Here is a 26,206-nt window from a genome sequence, read left to right on the forward strand (position 1 = left end):
TGGCAGGGCGCACCCCGGCTCCTTTACGTGTGGCTCAGCAGAACCAGGGCAGCAGGCCCAGCCCCATCCTGCACCACTCCCCGAGTCCAGGGGGTCTGTCACACTGCCCAAAGATGCTGTAAGTTCTCCAAAAAGGACAGAGAGTGCTGGAGATGTCCCTCAGCGAGGTTTACAGCCTCCTGGATGTAAAATACCGGCTGTTGGACTTCGCAGGCCAGACTAACAGCAGCAGAGCACAGAACCACAGCACCACGGAGGCAGCACTGTGGAGGAGCCCGAGCAAGTTCAAGGGATATCAGAACTATGACACCTACAAATTGATTTTTCAGCCTAAGCTCAATGGCTACTTATCTCCAATACCAAAATTAACATTCAATTAGATTTGCTAAATAATTCATGGCAATACATTTGATGTAGTAGTGGATTCCAGCAGTCAATCGTCAGTGTTTCGTGTTATTGCACTGGCAGTAACCAGGACTATTTCCTAAAAGAAGGCATCTCGTTTCCACCATCCACACCCAAATTCTTCTGGGGCATGAAGCCTTTCCATTTCATATTGCCTAGGGCTAAATTTGAAGGGATAAAAAGAACTGTTGCTATTGAGATTCTTAATTTAAAGCAATTTAACCATACACAGCAGTTTTATTTACTGCTTTTTCTTCTTTTTTTTTTCCCAGCAATGAAACACATTTGGATCTGCAAATCTTTTGTAATGAAGCAATGCAGAACCACTGTTTAGTCATGCAAATGAAACGAGAGTTAACTGAAAAGCATTCTGGGGAGCATGAATCTTTTGCCAAAACTCAAAGCGAAAAATTCTATTGTCAATCAAAATGCACAAACATTTCCAAATTGGCTTTTATGCATGTGCATTGTTGAGAGAAGGACAAGCAAGACAGAGCAAACATTTCCTGCAGTCTCCGAGATAACCACTGTACCAAGTATTTGGGAGGGACAAAAACATTGTTCTGTGAAACCTCTGAAAATACACACGGAGTTATTACTATGAGTTGAGAAGGAAGAAAACAGTTTTCCATCCACCACTAAAGCACCCCAACCTGTACTGAACACGTCCTTTTTCATTATCATATGTGAGACCAGGGTGGACTCTCAAAGAGCAAGACTTTTGCAAGCCAACCACAGAATCCACCCTGTTTTGCTTTGCTTCTTCTCCTGACAGCCAGGCAGGCAGGCTGTTCTCCCAGAGCAAACCCACCACCCCTCCACCGCAGCCTGGGGAGCTGCCCAGGCTTGGCCTGAGACAGCTTCATCGCTGCTTTCCCTGGCTCCTGGTCTCGGTGGCTCTCTGCTTTCACAGTCGAGATCCTTTCTTCCCCAAATCTGGTGCCACATCACTTCCTGCACCCTGTCTGGCACAGCCATCCCAGGACAGGCGAGGCAGAGCCAACCCTGGCTCCGGCTCCTCGAAATGCCTGCACCCGCAGCGCTGGGCACCAGACCCAGCTCAGACCTTCCAGCCCCACCATTCTGCAGGGAAGGAGAGGGGATGCAACAACTGCACCCAAGGGTGCTTCTGCATGCTGCCTGGTTTTGGGGATGCAACATCTGCACCCATCCTGCATGCTGCCCGTCTTTCCTCTTGGAACCGAAGCATTTTGCAAACAGGGTCTAGCAGGCTGTAGATAAAATTTGAGCTCTTTTTAACCCTACTCTTAGAGATTATTTGAGAATCCCGCACTGCTGAGGGATCAAAGATGAATAGCCATTTTAGCCTGTGCTTCCACACCAGCTTTTACTACATTAGATGTAATGACCAGGTGCTCAGCTGGTATAAACTGCTTCAGCTTTATTTTCTCTGCTAGCAATAAGAGCCAGTTCACATCATCCAAAGACTTCTCCAAAGTCAGTATTAGATCTAGCTGATACACAGCTCTCACTCATCTGTATGACATTTCCTCATTTTTCTCTTTCTGCCGAGATCTCCACAAATGCTAACCCACTCGTCAAGATACTGTCTCCGCTGCATACGTTGGAGTTTGCTGGCATGTAAGATCAGCAACAAAGACTTTAAAAGAATTTTAAACCAAACAAACCTCCCACCACTTGTCACGGGGAGGCTCACACAGTGGGACTCGGATCCACTCATCCTGCACAGCACGGAGAAAGGAATGTAAGCTCATGTCCCGGGTACCAGGCACAGGGTAGACGTTTCCAAATTCCCTGCTTGTCCCAGTTTGTAGGGTCCTCCCCCTGTGTTAGACAGTGGCAACTGCAGGCCCAGTCAGGAAAACAAGGTCATTGTCATCGTGATAGCAAGCAGCCATCACAGCCACAGGCTCACAGCCCCGGGCTGTGGGTGTCTCAGTGAGACAGATGCTGGGGAGACACGCAACGGGCTGGCGGCAGCTCAGCAAGCACAGCATCCCTCGTAATGAATTAGCTTGCTGTAAAACACTATTCGTAAGAAATACAGAGCACAGTATATTTTTTAGACCTCATTTCAGTCCACGGCTACACCTGGCTGTGAAAGCCAGAGAGGAAATCTGATTCAAAAGCTTTTGAAAGGAAAAGACACAGAACAGGCCATACAGGTGCTCTAAGAACAAAGCGTTAATTCTGCCTACGCCACTCTGGCAAGGCAGCCAGGTGAAGTGCAGCATGTCGATCACATCCTGCAGGGAGAGCAGGCAGCATCAGTCACAGGGGGCTGAACAGCAGAGGTGGAAAGACACATGGAGGCAACCTCTCTTGCATTATAAAAAAGTTGGTGAATTAGTCACAGAGAGATTAGCAAAAGACAGGAAAGGCTGGAGAACACTTGAGCGTGATGCCAAAACCCATGAGCCACTGAACAGCTCTGCTGTTTTGCTAGCTAAAAGGCTATTCACGCCATTAGGACCAAGAGTGACAGCACTGACAAGATTTATCAGAGAACATTTACTCTGGACTCAATGAAAAATTGCCCCAGTAAAAACCCTGCCAGCTCTGCTGACATATATTATCTTTATTAGAAAGGCCTCTCTGATAACCAAATTCATTAGGAATTCTAGCAATTCATTTCTTCATATAGACTTCTGCATATGAATTCAGCTCAGACAGATGCAATGGGAGCTTTGGAAAAATATCATTAATCAGGGCTACATTTCTCAGTGGGTGTAGCAAAGAGGAAGGCGTCAAGTATTTTTTTTTTTTTGTAAAACATATCCATATGTGCCATGGTGTGCTACAAACTCACGTGCTGGTGCTGCCACCAGGGCTTGTATTTACTCCTCAGAGTAGAGCAGGGACCTACAGACCTGTTGTTCTAACAAAGCTGATCACAGTCTCTGTGGAAGTGAAGTGTCCTTTCCCTGCACAGCCTGGCAAACACAAAAAAGCAAGCCGAGCAGATTGACTGGGATCTCCATTACATGACACAGAGTTGGATAACAAGGGCACCACACTTCACCATCCTCCAGCCCTTCAAAACCCCTAAGAGGCAGCTTTAAACAAAGGCTAAGACCCAAATTTCACTGTATTTCTGGCAACTTGCTTGCTGGAAAAGAACAAAGGCAGAATTTCCCACAATGGCCTCTGAAAGATTAGGCTCGTTACTGTTAACACTGTATAAGAAGTGGACATTAATTAATGCTGAATTGCAAAGGAATTCCAGGAGTACAACATATTTCACCCCTGCTGCTGCAGCGAAGAACTCATTATGAATAAAGAAATTAAAAACATATATCAGAAGGCAAAGTTAATGATTTTCCGCTTATTATTAAGCGTGGGCAAAACGTACCGCTGGACTAAAATGAAAGAGGAGGAACATATCCCAGCTTTAGTTATAGGATAAGATCACAGCCCAAAGCATGTCCTTTGGTGGGAATTAAGTGTTTATCAAGCAATTTCAAGGATATGCATCGTGACCTTCAATCAGACACTTAACATCACCCAGCAGGTTTTCCACATCCATGGGAAGAGCAGCACTCACCTCCTTGCAGGTCCAGGACAAGCTGACAGTTGTGGGGACCACATCGCTGCCCTGTCCTCGCACAGCAGCTGCCACAAGTTGGGAGCATCTTCGGGGCTCCTCCAGCCCCAGCAAGGAGGCTGTGGGACCAGTGCCGAGGGAGGCAAGGCGGGCGTTTGGGTGTCTGGAGGAGCAGGAGCTGAGGGGAAGCAGAGGCACCCGGGCAGGGTGGCAAGCAGGAGGGCTGGGAGCTCAGCAAGAGGTGGTTGCAGCCAGCCGAGGCAGAACAGGGCTCAGAGGAAGAGCCAAAGGGGAGATCAGAGCAGCTGCAGCAGATCAAGCACCGTAGGGTCAGCCAGTCATAACTGCATTAGTGCTGGGGGTCGAGGCTTTGCGCACCGCCAAAGATATAAGAAGGTCCAGGCTTGCATAACCATTCCTTAACCACAGACTCCAAGGCCACAGCTGCAGTAAATTAGGGATGCTCCAAGGACACCTGAGTGGCTCAGCTCTGTGGGCAGACCTGGCCCAGGGACACCAGATTTTTCTTCAGCACTTGTCCATTCCCAAACCATCCGTCACCTAGCAAATTAACCCGGGCTGACACTCAGCTAGGCGCATCTGCAGCCGCAGTGAACCCTTCCTGCAGGTTCCCAGCTCGGATATTTATTTCACTAGTTCTTGCTTTCATATCTTTCCCATTTTTACTACTTCCATTAGTCTTTTGGACTTGAAAGGACCAGTTCGCCTTCACATTATTTCCATCGCTGCTCTGTCCGTACCCGATACGAGTGTCAGTGGCTGCAAAATTCCACGAAGCTTAGCTAAATCCATGTCGTTGTGTAAATAATAGCAACACGTCCCCCTGTTCAAGGAAAATAATGAGAGGTTTATTAACGTAGCATCAGATGAATTTCTGTTTCATATAATTATGCATTGAATTTAAAAAAAGAGATGTCATGCAGGAAATCTTTACAGTCATAACAGACAATCTGTAAGAAAGAACAACGGAAAATAATTTTAATAAAACATTTTGCCCTAAGCAAGAAATATGCTTTATGCATGATACGTGAGAAAAGATAGTTATGTGATATAAAACAGAACTGTGACCTTGCTGCAGGAGCGCTCATTACCAAACACTGCAACAAGCAAATTAATGGATTTTGGAATGGTGCAAATAACAGTAATAATAATCATTTTGCTTCTTGGCATTTGCTTGCTGACAGCCAAATTTAGCAGCAAGTGTTTGTGTTATTATTTATAAAAGAGATTGCAAATAGAATTCCACATGACCTTAAAGACATCACACAGAAGCCTGCATCTAGTGAAAAGGTATTTATTACACGTCGGTAATCAAGGTTTGGTGAGCGCTTATTAGCCTGGCAGTGGAAGTCTAGAATCAGAACGCCGACTGCCACAAGTGTACGGGTTTGTGCTAGGACGTGTGTGTGGTACTGCCCTGGATGCGTCAGTCTGGCATTTGAATCCCTGCACAGGAAGGCTGTGGCTAGGGTTACTATGGCAATTACGCGCGCAGCCCCATGTGCATTTGGCACCCAATAAATGGTTGTGTGACGATAAACCTCCCGAGGTTGTTTAAGGAAACTGGAGCCCTCCTGGGAAATATTGAATTGTCAGGTCTGGACATTGCCCTCTGCACTGCTAAGGAACATCTGAACCACCCCCTGCAGTAGGTCCCAATTCAGTTCTTGGCCTTTCTGGAGCTGGGACAGCCCCTCAGACCTGCCTGCGGCCCCCAACACTGGTGATGGGGCTTGCAGCACCTTTACCTCGCACAGCAGCCCCAAAGCACCAGCAGCAGGTCTGCTTTTAGGTGGCTGATGGGCAAAGCTCACCCTTCCCACCCAAGCCTGCCTGTCTACAGAGCACCAGGAGTGGGCTGGGAGAATGATAGATGTTATTTGGGGCGAAAATTTACTGCAAGAGTGACTGCTGCTCCCGGAGGGGATGGACTGATGAGGAGAGGCTGCTGGTCTCACAGTGACAGAGCACCGACGTGCTCTGCTCCGGCTGAGGGATGTGCTGCCAAAAATTAAGAAGGGGAGCAGGAAATGCTGTGTGGACTTTTACCCAATTAAACCTGCACAAAACATAAATCAGGCCCTAGTAGCAGCTTGCAACAGAGCAGTATTCTGCACGGAGATTTTCTGCAAAGACCACAAACACAGTTCAGCGTGGTTCAAACAGGAAAGTTATTAGGCAAGGAGGTACAATAAAAGAAACATCTCTGCAAACGGAGCCCCCCCGGCATATAGGCCTTCAAAATCTAGTGGAATTTTAAATCATGATAATTGCATTGTACTGTGAGCAGTTTTGTTATAAGTGTGAACGCGGCACAGTGCGCACCGCCGGAGCCGTCCCTCCAGCTCGGATCCCAGCCAGCTCCCCGAGCAAAGTGCCCTCTGACTGCAGCTCACGTACACGAAACTCACGGCACAGCTGATTGCATACGTTAAAGTGAGTGAATTCGATGGTCAGACCTGCTCTGTAGCTACTTGTGTAAGACCGCAGACCCAGTGGTGCGGGCTGTGGGGCAGCACCCATGGGAGCGGAGCCGCAGCAGCTCTCCCCACACGATGCGCACCGCACGGGCTTCTTGCTGAGGCTGTGATTTATTAGGCCACCACCAGAACAAGGCAACTTCTTAGCAGAGAAAATTTCCCTCCTTGAAGTGAAACAAATTAAAACAGCGAGGGCTGAGAAGAAACCTGACGGCATCCTTGCAAGCTGTCTTTTCTTTCAGGTTTGCTCTGAATCTAGCAGCTTTGGAGACTGCACCTGCAGCATACTTGATGTTCCTGGATCCCAGACATTTCTCCTTGCCTATACCCATCTAGGCTGGTGTCGGGGCAGCTCCACCAGCCCCGTGCTCAGGCTGCCCACCCCAGGTGTCCCTTCCCACCCAGGGAAGCAGGGCAGAGCAAAGGAGTATCTTTCCTCCCTGCCACCTGTGCCGCGGCCTAAAGCACACAGTAAATCACCAACAAATGGCAGGGCTTGCTCTTGGGGAGGGGGCAGTCATGGTAAACCCAGAGGGACAAAGCCCCAGAGCCCCAAGGCAGTGGTGTCAGGGCTGCAGGAATCCCCCTGCACGTTCCTGTCTTCACCTGTGCAGGCCCCCAGGCCTCCCAGCAGCTGTAGTCCTTATCACCTGCGAGTGTGCTGCAATTTTCTGTACCTTCAGTTCCTCAATTACATTGATTACCACATTAAACATTCCTGGTGCTAGAGGAACAGACTAAAAATAATAAGCCTGTATCTTCCTAATACAAATGAAACCCATTTGTACTACTGGAAGCGTAGCAGGCTCATTGTTTCACTGTAACGAAGCTTTCATCTCAGGAGATCCAATTCATAAAAAATACTTGCCGAGGCTGTGCACAATTTTTTTTTTTACTGTCACTCCTGTAATTTCGCACCTGCCCCGTGATTAGGCCAGCCACTGAAATGAAGTGGAGGAGCCACAGCAAAACCAGAACTCACGAACCCACACAACTTCCCCCGCTACAAATAACCGCGGCCACCTTTGCTTGGTTTCCCAAAATAGCGACTCATTGCAAAGGAGACAGCAACAGGGAGACACTGTACCCAAGTTCTGTTTGGTTGGATTTTGGAATAAATATCAGTTTGCAACCAAGCCACAACAGGCAGTGCAGGAACTGCCCCAGCGCCCTGCCTGGGGAGATGCAGCTCCTGCCACCGCCAGGTGCTGCAGGAAGGAGCCACGGCCCCCATCCTGCTGCCTCCCCCAGGACGTGCCCTGCAGACACCCGTTTCCTCAGGGCTCCTCCGCCTCCCTTCCCACCACGTCCCTCCCACAAGATGCAGGTGTGAGATCTGACAGCAGCAAGGCTTTGCTCTCTCTTTTAAGCTCCATAAAGAAAGCGAAAAGGCGGGATGGAGGCGGAGGCGAGGCTTCTCCCTCTGCTTCCCTTTGGGCCTGAGGCAGCCCAGACATGCTGGGGACACAGCAGGATGCCTGCCCTCCCGTGTCACTGCAGCCACAAGGGAGCAGGACGAGGAGGTGTTCACCTCCCTCCCCTTGCCCCAGGGGCTCTGCCACGCAGGGAGGCAGGGAGAGTCAGCCCTCCGTTATCACAGCTTTGATTATCTGCAAAGACCTCAATTATCCGGAATGAGGTCATGTTCCTGACATGGATTAATTGCATTGAAAATGAGCCTGATTGTCTGAACCCTCATTTATCAGCATCCGTTCATTACCACCCGTATCACTCAGCAAACCGAGGCTTGAGCTCTTCAGGCTGTGCTGGTGGGGGTAATGCCGTTATAGCTGAGCTTTTGGCCAGGTCTGAGTAGGGATGGATTGGAGGACCTGAACCTGCGTCTCTTCTGCTCAGATGCCACAATGATGCCACAATGCTTAATGGGAACAGATTTTGCCTCAAAACACTTGTGGTGCATGACAGCCCACAGCCAGCACTGCAGGCAGAGGTGGTCGAGTTCCAGTGCTGAGCCCAAAATCCCCTCACTTTGAGGGAAGTGATGGGTAGATAGAAGCACCTGACAGACCCAGTTTTGTTGCTGTTTGTTGTGTTCATTCAGAGGGATTAGTGCTGCAGGACTCAAAGGGCATAACGCCCCTGAGGAAATGGGGAGGGAGGCGGCCCCTCATTAAACACCAACACCACCATCTCCACTGGGGTTGTTCGCCCTGCAGATGGGGTTCCCGAGAAATATGGGCTTCTGGTAGAGGCAGGGCAGCCCCTTCCCCACCTGTGCCACTGCACGGAGAGGCTGCTTCCCACACACATTGGAAAATATCCTGTACAACCACATGCACACAAGGCATATGTCTCTGTATGGCATAGCTCCTCTTCCTGCTCTTGCTGTATTTTATCTTTAAGTTGGGAGAGCTTTTTTGTAACAAACCATCAGAGAGGAACAGCTAGTTACCAAGGAGACTCTCTGATGAATCAGAGACTGACTGGTATAAGATCTAGATGGGTTGTAGCTTCTTAATTCATTAGACCTCACATTTTAAACAGGGGGAAAAGATCCTACCGCAGCCATGGATCATGCATTTCTCCTGCTGGGAAAAGCAGCTTTTATTTTGGCCATAGGAGCAAACAGCAAGTGCACGGTGTAGGACAGCAGCAAGCAGACTGAGGCAAGCAAGTCTCTCTGGCACGCTCTCAGCTCAGAAAAGCAAACACCACCCAAGGACAGAGCAGTCTGGATGGAGGTGACGGAGGGAAGGGCTGGAAAGCCCCTGTCATCACACCGCCAAGGAGGCACGGTGTCAGGCGAGCGTCGTAGCAGCAGCAGCACGGCTGCTCCGTCACAGCCCTGGCATTTCTCAAAGTAGAGATCGCAAGCGAGGAGTAACCGCAGGAGCAGGGCTGCCCCACCACCAGACACCGCTGCGAGCTCCCTTTTCTGCCCAAGCTCCGCGGTTTTCTTCCAAGGAGCAAGCGAGAACAAGGCATCGCCTGCAGCACGCGCCCTGCCCCGGTGAGCACCATGCCCCGGGGCCACGCGAGGAGCCTGGGCAGAGCAGGTGGGAAGAGGGGCTTCTGCAGGCACAGGGGCACCAGAGAGCTCCGGGGAGCAACATCCAGAGACAGGAACCCTGGCTTTTCTAGGCTGACTTTATCCAGAGGGTCTTCTCACCCGCTTCCTTCTGGCAGCTCATCTCCAAAAAGTCACTGAACGCTGGTGCTTTACCTCTACGCAGATACAAAGCAATTAAAACAACCCAGGAACTGTGAGAGCAGCAAGAAATATCTGGAGACACATTGAGAACTACATAGAAACCTCCAGCTTGCACACAGGCTGCTGCTTTCCCAAAGGTGGAAACCACTGAAGTAGACGATGGGAAAAATCTTCCTGTCCCACTGAACTCTCTGCTTTGGGTACTGCTGCTGCCAAGGTAAAGCTGGTCATCGTGGGGCGGCAGCCGCGGGGCACGGAGAGGTGGTGGACGTGGGGACAGTGCCAGGGAAGGGTGATTATAGCATGTGTTAGGGCTTGGCAGCTCAGCATGCCTTGGAAAAGGATTTCCTAGAGCACTTCTATCTGACAAGCAGCAGGCACGAGCCAGGCTGCAAGCCGAGGATTGGAGTGAAGGACATTCTGCAGGCAAGCAAGTTCAAGTGCTGGCTTAGGGTATGAATTACAATTGCTTGTCTGAGGAATTAGCTGTTGGTAGCATTCATGGGTTGGAGTTAAAGGTTTCGGGTAATATTTTAGCCATGTATATTGTAATACTCTATGGGGGGGACCTGCTAGAACACCCTGTGGACCTCTAATGTGGAAAGTGAAATAGCCCTGAATGCACTGAGGCTGAAAACAGCATATGGGATAGGGAAGTGGCACAAGCAAAACTTTGTGGGCAGAAAGCTGCTTTTGGCACCACGACAGAAATCATCAGGAAGTCTCTGGCTGTAGCTGGCATGGGATAACTCATGGCCAGCCCCCCCAGCCCATGCATTGGGCTCAGCCCCCAGCTGTGCAGCGCTCCCCCTCTGTGCTCCTCAGCCAGACCAGGGCAATTACAGGTGTAGCAGCAGCAGCAAACTGAGACAAGCTGCCAGCTCCCAGGTTTCATGGGCTTCATGTGCTGTTGATGCTTGTTTAACCTCATATTGATCTTCATTTATTTTAGGGTGAAAATAAAAGATTTACTTATTTACATTTAAAGTGACGAAGGGCTGAGGGAACAGCAGCTGCACACAAACTTCCCAGGGGCAGAGCACAAACTTCCGTGCACACCTCAGCCTGCACCACAACGGTGCTGCTATCCCAGCCACAGGCTGATCTGGCTGTCCATACTCCACAGAAAGCATTGAGTTTGGGTTTTTTGAATGCATACAGGCAGCTACTAGAACAAAGCCATATCTTAAACAGGGCCTTTAACGCAAGGACAAACAGGCAGGTTAGGGACTTACAAGTGAAGAAACTGCGGCACTGAGCACTCAAATTGAATAAAATCCTACAGCTAAGCAGAAACAACCACCAGATAGGAACATAAGCATTGATTTCCATTGTTTTGCACTGGTATATATGTGGAGTGCCTGGGAATTCATTGCTCTGGTGACCATTGCTTTGCCCCAAAGCTTCTTCCTTTGGAGTTCGATTTGTCACCACTAGCATTCATCTGCTGTGTAAATACCTAGAGTAAGGTACTGCTTGCTTCTGCCAAGCTGTGGTGCTTGGCACAGTATCTGATGTCATGGTACTAAACTGGCATTAAAACATGAGTTGTTACATCAGTTTTTGTATTTTAGCTTTATCTGTAATTTGCTCTGGACCTCTGCATGTGCATATTCTTGCACAGCATTTCTGAAATCAGTTATTCTCTGCACATTTAGCTTCTGATGCTGAGCGCCGAGTGCAGACACTAGGGAAATTTATGAAGCAGCCACACAGATTAGCTCCCAACAGTAATCCACTCAGCCCCACTTCAAGAAAAGCGGTCTTGTGCCAGGAGGGGGTCATTGCCTTGCTGAAAATCCCCTTGCTCACCTGCAGCCCCTGGGCATAGCCACAAAGTGCTACCTTCAGCCATTGACTTGTCCCTATGTTAAAAAAAAAAGTGCTTAGATGGATCCCACAGGGCAATTTCCCCATGTCCCCAGTGCAGTGCCAAAGCGTCCCCTTCTCAGCTGGCCCCCCAAGGGACACTGCGGGAGTCCAGAGGCTACAGCACAGAGCCTGAGCAGTGCACAGAGCACTGAGCGAGCTGGGTTCAGGTCAGGGACTGGGGACCAGCCCAGCCCCTCACACACCAGGAAGGCAAATCCCAGCCCCAGCACAGCAGGGAGGTGCAGAATCCTTCCTGACAACCTTCTCTGAATGACCCAGATTGCATCAATGGGCTCTGGAGGGAGCCCGCAGCCAGAGCTCTTCAGATGGGAGCATAGGACTAGCACCATGGGGCCCCAGAGAGAAAAGCAGCACAACCATGGGGAAGGAAAGCAGAAGGCCTCAGCACCCTTCCCACCTTTGCAGCTGGTAAATCTCTCATTTCCTTTTTTTTTTCCCCTTCTAAATGAGCCAGAGAAATCAACCCCTCTCTGTGCCACTTTGCATGCCAAGCACCAGGGTGCCGGAGAGCACTGAACCTTGCCTTGCAGGCTGCTCCTGAAAAACCCAGAGGCAACCACATAGGCTGGAGTATTGCATGTGTCCAGAGTGACCCAACATTAGTCTCCTTTATATTTAAAGATCATTTGGCATATCAGTGTACTGGTAACCAGATGATGCACGTTGTGCCAGCAAAAGGACAGCAGCAAGAAGGAGCCGCCTGGGTTTTGCATGTTCATCCAGAGGTTACAAGCGTGATGCTTGTGACACCCTCCAGGAGAAGAGCAGGCAGCAATACTCCAGCTGGTGAAGGGGTCCATGTGAGTGCCCAGAAATGATACAGGGGGGCATGCCAGAAGTTCCCACTCCAATTCAGAGCCTCCCTTCAGAACAAGGCAGCTCTGCAGTGCCTCTCAGGCTGAGCAGTGCCTCTTGGCTCATGTCTTGTTGAAATGCAACAAGCATCCTTCCTTGTGCAGGTGCAAGCCATGAGCACTGTTAAGCTGGGCACGAACCACTTACAGCAACATTGCCTCTTAATAGAAGACACATCACAGTAGCAGCCACACTACAGACCATTAATTTACTGCCAGGTGGCTTGACCCTAGACTTTAATGTGCATTTAGCTAGAGGTCTAGAGCAGAGATTACAGCACAATAGTAGAAACGCACTTTTACAGGAATTATTTTAATGCTAGTTGAACTCTGACAGAACTCCCTGTGGCTCCCACGTGGCCAGAGATGCACTCATTTGTGCCCACTTACAGGTAAATGCTGCTGGGTGTAACATTTGGGTGTTTACACAAGCAGGCAGAAGGCAGTGATTTCGATAGGTGTTTTACCAGGAATGAATCAGGATGAAGAAGCACGTAGTTAGAAAGCGAGTTGTCATTTAGGCAAAGCTGCTGTTTTAATACTTAACTACAGATGTCTGAGCTCCTGGTGCAGCTACACAGACACTTTAACCCCTGTGCTTTGGGCACACACCGGTGCCTTGGGCTGGATCCGAATCAAGCTGCCTTCCCTTAGCACTGCGCTCACCACTGAGCACAGGCACAAACCTGGCACTTTGTGCTCAGAAATATCATCCCCCAGCCACACTGCCAGGGGTGCAGGAAGGATAGCAGGCCAAATTTCCACCCAGTGTTAGTCAATTTAACTTCCAATTTGCTCAGAAGAGCCATGCCCATCTCTGAAAGAGGCCATCTGCACCCTCATTGATAAGGTGGTCTTGTTCACTGGTACATTTCCAGCACAGTGAGGCTGCATGCTCTTGCTACTATCAGTAGAGATGGAAAATCACCTTTAATTAGAGCTTTGAACTATCCCACTGTTCTCAGCAATTAGCTCCTGTCCTGGGTTTGTGAATTGAACAGCAGCCCTGCACACTGGAGATGTGGCAAGCCTTGAGAACTGCCCTTTTTCACTCTGCTTCCAATTCTTAACTCTGCTGCTGGCGTGTAAAGACCAAAGGGGAGAGAAAATGTCTTGCATGAAGGAAGAAAAAAATCTCAAATTGAATAAACCCAACCATGAGCATGTAGGTAGGACATGGTTTTCTGGTTAAAACTGAAGTCTGTCTCTGCAAATACTCAGCTTAAGTAGCTCTGAGGTGTGTGGTGTTGACAAGCACTGGAAGTTTCAGCTGCAGGGAAGGGTAACAGAGCATCCCCCTGCTGCCAGCAGGTCTACCAGGTCCCTGCACTGCCAGCTTCCTGCCAGCAATTAGCAGGTCAGCATGAGGCAGCAAAGGTTGCTCCCAGATGGGATTTACCACCAGCACAAGGGCTCCATGTAGAAAGAACAGACCTTTCTTTCCCTCACCATCTCCAGCCCTTCCCTCTCACTCCCACCCATCCTCCAGTGTCACAGAGCTCTATCATCATTGTCACATCCCTCATCACCCCCAGGTGATGTTCTCCCTCCCCAGCCATCCAAGACACCCCATCTGACCCTGCCTCACTCCCCCCCATCCCTCTGCCCTCCACCACAGGGCTCCTGCCCCCACACGAGCTCCAGAGCTGGCCCTGTGCTTCAGCACCTCGCAGCACACCTCCAGCCAGGGTATGAAAACCATTTAATACCGCTTGTCCAGCTGGTGCAGGAAGTTACACCACTTAAAAATAATTGCATTTCACACTAGTTACAGATAAAGCAGACCCCTCTTAATCATCAAGATATGGCCTGATGTGCATTATGAGTTATCAACAGCCCCATAAGTGAAGTAACAGATACAAGACCAAAAGCTAAGTCATAAGTGTTCTCAGATGCCTGCAGATTAGTCATGTTATATCTCTATAGTAGCATCCAAAGCTTCCCATTCATGCACAGCCTTAAAGCCACAGGACAGCTCCTCAGCTGCAGCTCTGCCCTGTCTGAAGGCAGGAAAGCCAGGAAGGAAGGTAGCTGATCACCTCCAAACACAAGTCAATGGAAAAACTGAAAACCACCTAGAATTTGACTCCTTTTCTGTTCCACTGGGTGGAAGAAAACCTGCCTTCTTGTGTCAGTCCTTCGCAGCAATTATAAGATTGATACTTCTTTTAAAAGCAATTTCTCCTAAGTACACATCCACTCCTGATCTGACTAATGGGCTAAAACTGTACTGTTGGTATTTTTGGAATTGATTGCGAACTCCTGATCCATGAAGATAAGCACCAAGCCCAGCAAAACAAGAGCACAGGTGCTGCTGAGATGGCAATCCCTGCTCAGGGTCTGAGCCTGCAGTTACATGGCCCAAGGCAAACCCACTGCTCCTCCACACAGCACAGATGCCAATTCCTCCCACTCAGGGATTAAGTAGATGGCCACACAGCAGTTACTGACCTGTCTGCATCCCTATCAAGTGCTCTAAGTGCTCAAGCCACAGCAGAAGCAGCACAGCTTCACCTTAATTGCATAAGCACACAGCTTGCTCGAACTCCACTCAGGGTGAGATGGTTTATGCAGGCCCACACTCAAGGATTTACAGTAGTCTTTAGCCTAGTCACTCTCAGCTGCATCAGTCTCCTTTGCATACATAAGATGCTTGCCAGCTTCAGCTCCCTTCTTACACCTGCAGTCCAAGTCACATCTGGTCTGTGTTATGCCACTGAGCCAAAAAGTCCAGCTAGTGACAAATGACAGAGCCAGAGGAAATAAGACTATTTGGGCAGAAAACTTCACTATAACCCACCACAAAGGATCAGAGAAGTTTAACCTATCCCCTTCAGATTCTCACAACCAGACAACTCAGAAGGGGTAAATCCCTCCAGGGCATGAGAAAGCCACAGCTGTTTGGGAGCCTTGCTCCTAGGAGGGAGCATCACTTCACACCAGCAAGCATCCAACTCGGATGGGCACTTTCGACAGAAAGTACCTGAGAACATATCAGCCACAGACATCAGCCCACAGCTTCCACATGCCAGCTCACCATGTGACACAAATGCACCACTTATCACCATCGTTAATGGCCATGAACCTGAAGGCTGAAATTTCCATTTGCAGCATAGAATACACTGGTCAATAACAGATTCAGCCCACAAAAAAACAGAAGCTCTGACCTGTGCAATGGACCAGTGATAGAAAGACAACTCATTTATTTCTCAGTGGCTTGTAACATCTCCAAAACTAGCAAAATTGGCTCCCTTGGAGTTATACTAAATGAGTTACTGCTGTAGTTTGTCCCAGAAAGGATCCAGCAATGTCATTATACCTGCTGCCTGGTACTACAGACAGCTGCTCCAATGCAGTAAAGCTGAGTAGCACACACTTGCTCTGGTAGAGGAGGTGCCTTCATAGTTTGAAGCTCAAGCTGAGACCACCTATATGCTCGGGCTGGGCAGCTGATATCCCTAAACATCACCTTCTAAACATCCTGGACATATAGCATTTGCTGTAAGGAAGGGTTGTTAAGTTGGGGAAGGGAGGTATTGAGGAGAAGGAAAAGGGAAGTCCCTCACCCCATCTGCTGACCACAAGCACCACAGACTGGGGCTCACTGCAGGGCCATGGCCCAGCTACTGCCTCATCAAGGAACTGGCTGCAGTCCAGCCCTCACAAGTGGTGTCAATGGTACATTGTTAGGTGTGCTAAGATGATGTTACAGAAATATGGGCTATCATTCATCATTGCTGTCAGTTTTATAGGACAAGTGTCACTGTAGCACAGCTGGAGTCTGGTGCTTCCAGGGCTAGCAGGCTCTGGGAAAGCAGGTCAGGTATAGCCTTGTGCTGGCCCCAGCTGGAAACAGGGTCCTCATCAAGTGCTGCAAGGGACAAGTCCCCCAGCAGCTCACATCTCCACCATTTCACACTTTCTCCAAGCTGGCCTTTTCTTCCTCCACTCATTAACTGAAGCCCATGGCTATGCCCTGCTCACACTACGCCTCGGTGACCAGCTTTGCATCCCCTCCCACCAGGCATACAGCCCCCACTCAGCCCCTGTCCCACCTTGTAACTAAAGCTCTGTTCTCATGTTCCAGTTTCCCAGTTTCATTTTCCCAGTTTCAGACCCTTTGTGCCCCACTGGCCTTTCCTCCTCTCGCTGTTCATGGTGCTGAGCTGCCCTCACCACAGGCAGCACCAAGCAGCCTCCCTCAGGCAAGATCTTATTACTAAGAGTGGAATTTTCCAAATATTGACTTATTTCAGCCTAAATAATATCACTCTATTGTTATTGCCTATAAAGCTGGCTCTGTTTCACCTTCTATAATACTTCTAAAGCAATTTGACTGCATCAAAGATAACCCATACATAAGAGCAGCAGAGCCAGTCTGCATTTAGTACAGTCCACCAGCTGAACTAAAACCCTGAACCCACAGTCTGCTCTTGTTAAAGAGTGATAGGTATAAACCAATACAGGCTTTTCTCCACTTTTCTCCCATACCTGCATGCCTGCACAAAGAAGAAAGCACATACAGTCGGCCTGACTTGAACTGAGTGTTCAAAGAAGCAATGAACAGATAAAAAGGGAATAGTTTCAGACTACTAGATGCAGTACCTTGGACATACAAATGGTGCTTCCCCCTTGCTTGCAAACATCTTTCCCCATACCACACAGCTCCTCCTTCTTCCGGCCAACACTTCCAAAAGGTGTTTTCTTCAAAACACCTCAGCAAGAAGCTCTCCAAAACTGCTCACAGCAAACCAGCCCCCAGTGCTCCTGGGTGAGCATTTTATCTGCTCCCAATCTGGCCGGGATGGTGAGCACCTGGAGCTGATCGCTCTACCTCGTCATACTTCCACTAACTTTAACAGATCCCTAACGACAATTTGTATCATCTGAGCGCCTGGCATAGGCTCCCTGTATTAGTTTATGAGTGCAGGTAGTGTTTTAAGACAACACAGTAGGGAAAAAAATGTTATTTTTACAATTAAGCCTGAAGGCAGGGTAGTAGCAAAAGTTAGCTTGTTTGCAAGCCAACCGTTCTGCTTTGTGATACATAGGTTGTACCTCTGCAGTTCAGGTAGGAGGTTTAGCATCCACTTTAGCCACAACTGCAAGGGACAGTGAGCAGGAGATGGGTATTTTGGGTGTTTCATCTGGCTGCAGTTACTGAGGAGACGGCCTCGGTGGCATTCATGTGCACCCCAGCTGGGTCAGCAGGGCTGTGCTTCGAGTGAGGCATGGCTGGGGAGTAAAAGGCACAAGCTTGCTATAGAATGCCCTCAGCACGTGCTTCCACTTCCAGGTGAAAATATATGTTATTAGTAGTGTTTAATAATAAAGAACATTAGTATTGGGAGATCTACATTAGTGCTGTGGCTAGTAGCAGCGTGCTGTGCGTTAAGAGCCATAAACCCTGCTGTTACAGCTCCCAGCAGTGTTGGGGTATAACTAACATTTGGGTATATCACGTTAAAAACGTCCTGATGATGCAACACTGAGTATCAGCGCTTCCTAGTTCCTCACATGACGCAGCCACAACGTGGGCTGAACCCAGTCTTTCTGAAAGTGCCACCAAGAAGAGCTGTCTGTGCGAGCTGCGTGTTGTGTGAGCCTGCTGCCAGCAGCAGTCTGCGGTCTGTGCGGGCTTCAGTCAGCAGCTGAGGGGCTGAAAAAGAAGCAAGAGGTAGTTGTTTGCTTCCACCCCACCAGTTCTGTGTGCTTACGTGCAGAATGGTAACGGTACGTGAGCGTGATACCCATATGGTAGGTACGTGTATTCCCGACCTGTAAATTATGTAGTCCCTCTACGCCCTTAGGCACCTTGTCTCCGAGAACCACTAAGAAAGCCTCTCTCATTTCGTTTCTTTATGTTTGTTTCAGTTTATTTATGTGTTGATTCTGTTTCTGCAAATAGCAATGAGTTTGATGCAGGACCAGCTGTTTTTAGGCTATCGTAAAGTATGAATATTACAGAGAGGCCCATCAGAAGGCTTTCATTAATGCTGGCAGATGCTGTACATTGGTACTTAAAGCTCTGTCATGATAACCTCCGAAAGCTTAGCTGAGCTTTCAGAGACTTGCGGGTCTCCAGCATGTCCTGGAGATCTTCTGATAGATCGAGGGAAGATTGGGTGACCAGGAGTCTGAACGGGGACCACTTCTGCTCCTTGAAATTCACGTCAAACCTTTGAGCTAGGCAGTAGCAGCTGCTTCTAACCCCGGTGTTTTTCTTTGGCAACCTCACAGGCCCCTTGGTTCAGGCACTAGCTGTTCAGTGTTGCCCTGGAATAAACCTGGAACCGATCCCATGGAGCTGGTAGAGTTTGTGCTGAAACAAATGTTAGACTAAGGAATGAACATTCAATGACTTGTGTAATGCTGCGTGCCTTCCCGTAATGCATTTTCACTACACTTTCAGACTTTCAGATTTTCAGTCTGGCATTAATAGAAGAAAGTATCTCAGGGTCAGGCCTGCGTTACGGTCAGGCTTTTAGCACCCTCCGGGCCCCTTTTCCTCTTCTCACCTCTGCAGCAGCCACAGACAGCCAGGCCACTGGCATGTGGTTAGCAGCAGATTGCAGTGAGTGCAGCGGGCATCTTAAACCCCTCTGCTTGGTCTGAATGATCTGCCAGGGGTGTATTGAATTTACCAACAATTTCTTCTTGTATTTACCATATTCCCTGGCTGTCTATTGTGTAACTGTTGTGTTACTTTAGGCAACACCTGCCATACATCTTTTACCTTCAATTTTATAGGCCTTGCCAAGAAGATTGCTATATGCTATGCTATGTTCTTCTATTTACTCATATAAGCTGCCTTTTTTCCAAATATCAAAATATTACTAGGTCCCTATATAAATGTCTCTTGAATGTAGAGGAATGAGATTTAATACTGCTTCTCACTTGTCTAACGGGAGGTTTGTTTCGTTTTATGGTAAAATCATTGCTGTTGCAATTTATCAGCCACACAGATATAACAAGCTTTCTGTGTCTTGGATAGAAAACTTCACTGTAAAACCACACTAGGAGAGCTGAAATACCGCTTCCAGGTATGACTGCTGCTTTATGTGCTCTCAAGTTTGGGGTATTTGGCCTCAGGATTCCCATTTATGCTCCGAATTCTCTCTCAGTCCAAAGCTTGGAAGCTAAGATGAGTTTAATACCCAAAACTACTTCTACTCTTGAGGCTGCAATAGTCCAATATTCCCTCTAAGCAGAATGCAATTCCATCTGGTGAACCTTGGCTCAGATGACTGATAAATTTATTTGTCGCTGCCAGCTGTGAAGCAGCAGGGTGCCTGAGATGAGCATCCGCAGCAGCCACCCACGCAGGGCCAACATGACGTCCTCTGCTTCTGGATCTAGATAAAATTTCATCGGTCTTTTGGGGAGAAGGGGGGGTGTAAGGGTTAATATCACAACAATGCCATGAGCTGTTTCCTGGCCATTCTGCCTGACATGATAGGAACCTCGTAGGAACACTGCTTTTGTGGGATTTCTGTTATTTTTCTTGGAGCAATCTGCAAGAGGATGGCTAATCTTGTGAGATGTCAACCACATATTCTCAGCCAAGGGCATGTAGAAATGGTTTATTTCAGATCCATCCAACAACCAGAACACGCTGAGTAGCTTTGGATGCAAGGATTCAAAGCCAATTCCTCAAAGCACTTCCCAAAATTTTACCCAAGAGCCTCAAATGAACATTTGACCTTATATCCACTGATAATCTTTTTAAGCATTTATCCAAAAAAAAAAAAAAAAGGACTAATTTCTGAACCAGGACTTACTGAAGATTAACAGCTCTGTATTTGAGCATCAGTGACTTTGAGTGAATTTTCCCTTAACTAGAAATTTTCTCCCAACACACAGCCCCAGGGCCAGCACTGTATCACGAAGGGCCAACAGGCAGCATGCAGTGACACACTGGAAAAGCGTCAAAAAAAATTCATGCGTTGCTTGGCCAGGGACTGCAGGTGACTGTGGCTCAGAAGGGAACCCCTTGGAGCAAGCCCCTGCCTTACCACCGTCGGTGCCACACGTCCTGGGCTGCCTCCAGAACTGCCAAACAGCTGAACCCAAAAAGCAACCTAAAATCACTTGCAGGCTGTGTGCCTCTGTAAGCAGTCTGGCTCTAAAGAGAATTTGTTTTGTTTCCAGACTGTCTTAAAAAGACCCTTCACCTAGCTCTGACCTCAAATCCTTGTGCTCCAGACAGGGCTGAGAGATTGTTCCTTGGGACTTCAGCACTTGTTAATTCTCTTAAAGAGATTACTCAAATCTCCTAAACAAATATCTGACTAGATTTTGGATTAAGCACGGGTGCTAAAATGACTTTGTTGATGAAATCAGCACGATCTAACCACACAAATTGGAGAGGGAAGCCTTGGATCTAACTGTAGCTCAGTAGGTACATGTAGATTTGGGGTTAGACTGTTACAGACATTTTCTCAGGATCCGGGAGCAGCTCAGCAAGGTCTGCATGCAACCTTTTCTGTCTTTGTGTTGTGGCCAGGAGTGAAGCCCAGGAATTGTTTGTGTGCTGAGCGTTTCGCAAAAGCGAGATCATTAAATCAAAACTGAAGCACTTTCAGCCTACATCTCTTCTGGTGGTGTTCTTGTTACTGTTCTTCCGTAACACCAGCAGATTTCCCTGCAAAATCTCTAGTGTCTGTAATGGAAACAATTTCAAATCCAGTACGAATTCATAGACAGCTTTCAAAGGAAAAAAAGTCATTGGAAGGCAAAGCCCATGATGGCTGAAGCACTTAAATCTACTTTCATATCTCTTTGCCCAAATTTCAGTTTAATTTACTCATTTGCTAATCCTAATTTTCCAGTCCTGTGCTTACAAGCCTCACTCATGTGGAAACACATTAAACTTCTGCAATTAGCTGCAACTTAGGGCTTCAAAACTCTCGTCGGCTTTGCTTCTCAGCCTGCAGCGTGTAATGGTGGGTTTGCCTTCCTTGTCTCAAAAACATTTTAGATGCGCTTACTGCTCCCTACCTGAGCACTGTGCTCCATTTCGCTCTCACTGGTGTTCATTAGGACAGAAGTACCCCACTTCCACTGAACTTCAACGATACCTGATGCAGGAATGTAGACTTTTCTCAAAGATTTCTTCGGATGCTGTGATTTATTTTTCATTCGTTTTTGATGATATCATATATGAAATATATTTAATATATTTTTAGAAAGGGCTTTGTCACTGTGATGTGCTGCATGGAGAAATAGCAAGTAAATGTGATGTGACAAAATATTGAAGGGGAACCATGTTTGAGACCCTCTTTACTTCTGGCAAATGGGAAGAGCGAGCTCATTGTGTCCGAAGAGCACAGGCTGCTGCTAGAGCAGGTGGCTCGGGGGGGTACAGCCCCACCGCTGCCCCCATCCATCTTCTGCACAGGGAAAACCAGCCAGGGAGGCGGTGGGGGGCCAATCTTCCCTGATCCCAGCCGGGCTCCACAGCTTTCTCCTCCGCTCCCCTCAGGGGGATGTATTTCTGTGTGCTGATTTAAGGAGAAAAGCCTTTTTAATCCAGTTTCATACAGGCTCAACATATGGATATTTTTCATTTTGAATAAAATATGACTATTAAGTTCTTTGGGCAGGGACTTTGTCCTCCACCGCCTTTACAAGGCACTCAGCACACTGCTGGTATTATAGATGGAAATACTACAAATAATATATTACAGTTCTGATCTCAGAGATCTGTTTCATTGGAAATGTGCTCACAGAGTGTATCTGCACGTTGCGATAGAAAAGGCTCTGATACGAGGAGCTGAGGAGCACTTCCCCAGAAGGCGGTGCTGAGCCCTACCCTGGAAAAGTTTGGGGTCAAAACCTGTTTTGATGTAGGCTTCCAATTAACCTGTTTTGATGTAGGCTTCCAATTAACTCTTAAGGGTCCTCTTGGTTTGGTTCCAGCAGTAAAATGGTGACATCCTGCACAAGGGACAAAAAGTTTAGCATACAGAGTACTCATCTGCAAACTGGACAAGAGCTGTTTCCTCCTGCAAGGTAGCACTATGTAATAGTTTGAGACAGAAAGACAGAATGAATTCCCTAACCAGTTGAAGGCAAACAGGTAAAAAGGACTTAAAAAAAAAAAACCCTTGTAGAAAAGAATTTATTATTAACTGAAAAAGTAATTTAACGGAATAGTAATGTTCTCATACCACTGAGCAAATCTAATACCAGCTCTGCAAATCTAATAAGATCTCTGCAAAAGCAGAGAAGTTCAATCTGAAGTGCACTCTTTTGAGTCTGAGGCCAGTGTCCAGTAAGTACAATAGAAATATTACTTCAGCTTCAATACAAGCCGGATCAGGCCTCCACTGAATTTAGACTGTCAGTGGTTGTTATTGTCTCTGCAGAATATTCCACTTAGACTCACCACAGTGATTAAAGTAGCTTCTAATTTCCACAACAATACAAGCAAATTCTCAGTGTGTGCTGCTCTTGCAAGCAGAACATAGGAGGCACTGCCATGCTTGCACCAGAGCCGTCTCCTGCATTAAGCAAGAGCCAAATTGGCCCAGAAAAATCACAAGTGGATGGGATGCAACCACCAGACCTTCTTAAATGAGGTGTAATCGATAGGCAGAGCCTTCCACCACGGTAACAAATGGTGCATGAATCCTCACCCCACCCTCCGAGGGATCCTTGAACAGCCAACAGGAGACACAGCACCCATCCTGCAATGATTATGCTACTGCATTGCCAGCTGTTGTATTTCTAATTTTGCTAATGGCCAAATCATTGTGCTTCAGCCACTTCTTTATTACGTACATCAGCTGGAAATTATCAGCTTCATTACCCAAAGCTCCAAAAGGCTCCATGTCATGAGCCGTGTGGAATTCAACGTACATAGAAAAGGCTGGCTGTGCAATGGTGTTTCACAAGGAGCAACTGCTGTGCACCAAGACAAGCTATCTTGGTCTATCATTTTTTTGCAGGTCCCAGCAACATCTCCCAGTTGAGCATTCCATTAACTTTTTCACCCCCCTGTTTCTCAAAAAAGCCCAGAGGTAATCTTAATCCCCCTTATCTTGCTACACTATTATCTTGCTGTGTTTCTGCTGGCTTCACACTGAGATTTTGTGGAACTGTGTTTTCTTATTTAGCCCAAAATTGGCTTGGAGAAAGACAGCTCAAAGAGGTCTTTTCAGAGCAAGCTAGAAATAAAAATTGAAAGTCTTGTTTTGTGCCTGACTTCAATTCAGTATCAGTGTAGAGGGGGGGTTGTCTTGCTGCGGTTTAAGAGAAGGGAGAATCTCCTATTTGAGATGGGAGATAGATTCCTGTTAGATTAATCCTGTTAGATCCTAAGGAACTAGATTAGTCCCTTTGAGGGGCCCAGGATGCTCCACACACCCTTTGACTGCTGGGACCCACAATTATCCCAACCCTGTCAACTCCAGAAAGAACTTCATCATGACACTGGTAGTACCCTTTCCCCTGTTGAACTGAGGGAGTCTTTAAAGTAAAAAGGCATTACTAAACTTAGGCAACTGCAAAATACAACTAGCCAGGAAGAACATGTACAAAATTCAGATATTTTTAAATGAGGTTGAAGTCATTTTATGGACCATACATTTGTAATGGCTGGCTATATTAATAAATTCAGTACATAAGCTTTCAAGTTTGAAGCATGCCTCTCAGTCTGTTGCTTCAGAAAGTGCAATCCAAAAGCTATTGATCTATTTATACAGATAAGAACCCAACAGAGTTATCAGGATCAATGCAAACACTCAGAAGAAGACTCAGTATAACTAATAATAAATAAGTAAAGACCCAGGAAATAGAAATGTACAATTTAAAACTAACTGAAATGCTGACCCGAAGAATAGGTGTTTATGTACATTTCTGCAAATGCAATTCCGAGAAAGGGAAAGAGAGTGCAAAAAGTAAGTGGGTAATTTCAGACGTGGCAGATGAGATAATGGACAAGCAGCATCCAACTCAAAGGAGATGGGCAGGGGCTAAAAGTGGTGGAAGCAACATAAGATTTTTGATTTGATTTGATTTTTCTACAGAACTTTCAAATTAATTTATACAAAGCAAGGTCTGAGTATTGTTATTGAAATCAAGCCAGGAGAGAGTACAGGAGCAGCATGGGTATCTGCATACACAGGTTTCGCAGGTTCAGACAGTCTTAATTTTGCACCCACCTTCTTGTTTCCCAAGATCAACAGAAGTTTTGACATGGACCCTGTCATTTTTATGAACAGTTTTCCACCTGCCTTTGTTGTCTCTGAAGGTGGGATGGGATGGGACAGGATGGGACGGGACGGGACGGGATGGGGGCAGTAGGTTGGGCTGGCCACCACCACTTGTATTTCAAAGTACTTATCAGCCAGATCATCGATCCAGGATTTGGATGGATGACTATAGGATAGGCGTTGGGTCATGCCTATCCTCCGCGGTAGTGTGGACAGCCTAGCTTGAAAACATTCTTAATCCAATTTTTCTTTGAGGCCTGATGAAGACCAAAACCCCCCAGGTGCTTGGTGCTGGGTGTAGCAGCAATGAAAGGCCAGCCCCAGCCCTGGACAGCTCACAACATACTCTAGTTTTGTTTCAAGTGCTGCCCAGCCAAAAACATCAAGACAGGTTCAGACCAAGAGCTGCCTCACCCATTTTAGTGCATTAGATCTTACCCCCAAAAATAAAGGCCAGTCATGGGAACAGCCATCCTTTGGCTTTAAATGAGGAACTGAAACAGGCCAGTAATCAGGGGAGAAAAGATCACAAGATGTGTACAATTTCATCTCATCCATATTAGTGTACCTGAAAATACAATGAGCTTGCAAAAAATTACAATAATTATGAGCTGGGGAAAAAAAAAATAGCCTGGGACGCTGGGTCCAGGAAAAGTTCACTGAGTTTTGCCAGCAAGATTCAAACTTTTCCTAAAATAAGGAAATTGGATCCACTGCAGCCCCAATGCAGTAAGACAGACACGTATCTTACGTTTTGTTTCAGTGAACATCTGATGTGAATCAGCATTGTTTGTACTTCAGTTGGCTTATCCCAGAAATCAAGCACCTCCTTCCCCCACAGGCAGCCTGAGCACACCGGGAAGGCTGGCAGCAGCCCGAAGCTCAGAGCTCCCTTGATACGGCCACCTAGGCACAGACATTGCACACAAGAGGAGAGCATCTGCAGCAACTGCAGAGGCCACAGGACAGTTGCTTCGCTGTTACGAGGCAGTGCAGCCCCACCGAAGGCAGTGTGAGAGGCTCTGAGCTGCCCCGGCCCTGGCAGTCAGCGCCGAGCCAGCAGGCCCGGGTAGTGAGGAAGAATGGAGAGAGGGAAGAGAAAGAAAGAGCTAGAGAACTAGGGAAGGAGGAGAAGATCAGGGAGGGACCTTAGGTTAAAGAGCACGAGATTTCAAAGAAGTCAAGATTTCCTGCTTTAAGATTTGAAGGAGGAAAAAAGTACTTTCACAGAGAAAGTAATTAAATCCTGGAGGTGCTTTTGCAGAGGAGCCAGTGCAGGCAACAATGGAAGATGGCTTCAGCCAGAAGACAAACCAGCTCCAAAACCTGCCAACAACAGGGACCCAGAAGGGTGCGTGAGGTCCCACCGGTGGGTCACAGCACTGCCACAGCTCAGCACAGGTCCATCCGTACCTTCTGTTCCTCAGGGCCATCCCTGAGCACCCATCAGCGGGCATCAGCCAGGGCCTAGCTCTGAATGGGGTGGACCTGGGCTCACACCTAGCACTGCTGCTCCTTAAATACCTTCCAGAAAGGAGAAACAGAGGGCAGGTCACAGGCTGATGTCCTCAAGCTCCACTGAAATCAAGAGATGTCGGCATGCAGTCAAAGGACTGCTGAACTCCGTGCTGCAGGGA

At 47.7% G+C, this 26,206-nt stretch overlaps 1 protein-coding gene and 1 long non-coding RNA gene across 13 annotated transcripts in view; one reads left to right on the top strand and one right to left on the bottom strand.

The window, feature by feature from the left end:
• Positions 1–22,183, bottom strand: part of LOC308200007 — a 64,678-nt gene extending 42,495 nt beyond the window's left edge. For 3 of the 7 annotated variants that reach the window (XR_013955146.1, XR_013955148.1, XR_013955149.1), the window contains exons 1-2: positions 16,957–18,422; positions 3,932–4,775 (exon numbers count right to left, since the gene is read on the bottom strand). This is a non-coding gene — a long non-coding RNA (uncharacterized lncRNA). Of the gene's footprint in view, positions 1–3,931; positions 4,776–16,956 lie in introns of all 7 variants that reach the window. The other 4 variants (XR_013955143.1, XR_013955144.1, XR_013955145.1 and 1 more) reach the window with 3 other exon arrangements.
• The window catches only part of LOC308200006 (calcium-activated potassium channel subunit beta-2), a 130,586-nt gene that overhangs the window by 78,966 nt on the left and 25,414 nt on the right, over positions 1–26,206 (top strand). Inside the window, exon 1 of one of the 6 annotated variants that reach the window (XM_080605012.1) lies at positions 8,948–9,821. The exons of the other annotated variants lie outside the window; for them this stretch is intronic. The gene's annotated coding sequence lies outside the window, so the exon portion shown is untranslated. Of the gene's footprint in view, positions 1–8,947; positions 9,822–26,206 lie in introns of those variants that run through there. 6 annotated transcript variants of the gene reach the window in all.

Source organism: Anser brachyrhynchus (assembly GCF_964034855.1).
Source record: "Anser brachyrhynchus genome assembly, chromosome: 9".
NCBI lineage: Eukaryota > Metazoa > Chordata > Aves > Anseriformes > Anatidae > Anser > Anser brachyrhynchus.